This window comes from Mastomys coucha, unplaced genomic scaffold, assembly GCF_008632895.1.
Source record: "Mastomys coucha isolate ucsf_1 unplaced genomic scaffold, UCSF_Mcou_1 pScaffold21, whole genome shotgun sequence".
In the NCBI taxonomy this organism is placed as follows: Eukaryota; Metazoa; Chordata; class Mammalia; order Rodentia; family Muridae; genus Mastomys; species Mastomys coucha.
This window is the reverse complement of record NW_022196904.1, coordinates 144,835,595-144,837,899: the sequence shown is the minus strand read 5'-3', so window position 1 is coordinate 144,837,899 and position 2,305 is coordinate 144,835,595.

The window sequence follows — 2,305 nt, the reverse complement described above, 5'->3', positions numbered from 1 at the left end:
ATGCTCCACCATGTTCATATCAGCCTTATTTATAATAACCAGAACCTGGAAACAACCCAGATGTCCCTCCATAGAGGAGTGGATACAGAAATTGTGGTACATCTACACAATGGTGTACTACTCAGCTATTAAAAACAATATATTTATGAATTTCTTAGGTAAATGGATGGATCTGGAGAATATTATCCTGAGTGAGGTAACCCAATCACAAAAGAACAAACACGGTATGCACTCTCTGATAATTGGTTAATAGCCCAGAAGTTTGGAATACAGGAAGAACAATCGACAAACCACAAGGAACTCAAGAAGAAGGAAGACCAAAAGGTGGACATTGCATTCCTTCTTAAAAGGAGGAACCAAATACCCACGGAAGGAGTTGCAGAGATTAACTATGGAGCACAGACTGAAGGAAGGGCAAGCCAGCCTAAATATAACTATCTCCTGAGAGGCTCTGACAGTACCTGACTAATACAGATGTGGAGGCTCACAGCCATCCATTGAACTGAGTACAGGGTCCCCAGTGAAGGAGTTAGAGAAAGAACCAATGGAGCTGAGGGGTTTGCAGCCCCTTAGGATGAAGAACAATATGAACTAAGTAGTACCCTCAGAGCTCCCAGGGTCTCAACCACCCACCAAAGACTGCACATGGAGGGGTCTGATTGTTCTGGGAGCATGTGTATAGTAGAGGATTGCAAATTCGATCATCAATAGGAGGAGAGGACCTTGGCTCTGTGAAGTTTCTGTGCCCCAGTGTAGGGGAATGCCAGGGCCAATAAATGGGAGAGGGTGGGGTGGCAGGTATGGGGAGTGGGGGTGCAACAGGGGTTTGTTTTTGTTGTTTTTGTTTGTTTCTTTGTTTTTTGGAGGGGAAACTGTGAAAGGAGAAATTTACATATAAATAAAGAAAATATCTAATAAAAAAACAAACCCAAGAAACTCAAGAAGAAGGAAGAACAAAAGGTGGACATTTCATTCCTTCTTAAAAGGGGGAACCAAATACCCATGAAAGGAGTTGCAGAGATTAACTATGGAGCAGAGACTGAAGGAAGGACAAGCCAGCCTAAATATAACTATCTTCTGAGAGGTTCTGACAGTACATAGTGTTTCATCATAGCAATAAAACCCTAAGACACTTGTTTATAAAAATTGATCTCATAATGGCTGGGCAGAAGAGAGAATAGGGCAGGACTTCCATCAGCCTTTGGGTAGGAGAAATAAAAGGAAGTGTTAGATTCATCATGAGGAAAAAGCCATTCCGAAAGTTCAGCTGGAGAAAAGAAATCCAAATAATGCACAATATATTGAGATTATGGCTTGGACGTAACAAATTATTTTAGAGAATTAAAACAGACTGCCCAGATTTTGATGGGATGCTTGAAAATAAATTATGATTCCTTTGTGTTGTTATTGGGAGATAGTTAGGATAAACAAATACAGAAGTGGTTTTAATTTACTACATAAATTTATTTTAAAAATAACATTTAGAATAGATTATTTCTCTGCCTGTCATTTAGGGAGCCCCTTTAAAATGATCTACAAGGACAATTCCTTAACCTACGAGCTGTTACTCATCCATTCCAGCTTGCTGACTTATATAATGTTTTTATAGCATTCTGTCTATTATATAATACATGTGGTTAAATTAATTATATAGCTTTCTGTCTATCAGTACAGCAATGCTGAATTAAATAGGATTTCTTCTTCCAAGCAATTTGCTTGAGGTATCTTTTGAATATACCAGTGATTTATATATACAAGGAAGCAAAAACATTTCTGGACATTTATTAGACAGACTTATATGATACTACAGTATCTTGTGCAAATTTTTCAAGCCAGCTCTAAAACACAATGGCAGAGAGTCTTAGCCCCTTCGTCTTTTATGGTCTGGATTTAGAATACACACATAGCTGTTCTGGGAAATGATACTTCTTAGACAGCACCGTTTTGACCTGTATAACAGGGTACAGAACAGAGACAATCTATTGTGAACCACATTTTTAGTGACTTCTGCTTAGATGTATATTTATTTGAGTGTTACATGACTTAATCTGTACAGTGGAAGTCAGATACTTAAACAAGTACTGGCCTCACGCAGAAATAGGAGGAAGAGTAGCTGAGGATGTCTAAGACCAGGTGTCATTAAGAAAGAAAGGGAGTGGAAAGGAGGGCAAAAGAGAAAACTTTGATGCCAGAATTTTGAACAGAGAGGATTCATGCTGGAGATCTTGATACACTAGCACATTTTTTTAGGTGTTAATCCCTGTCTCCTTACCAGAAGATGAAGGCACCAGTGGAAACATCTGAC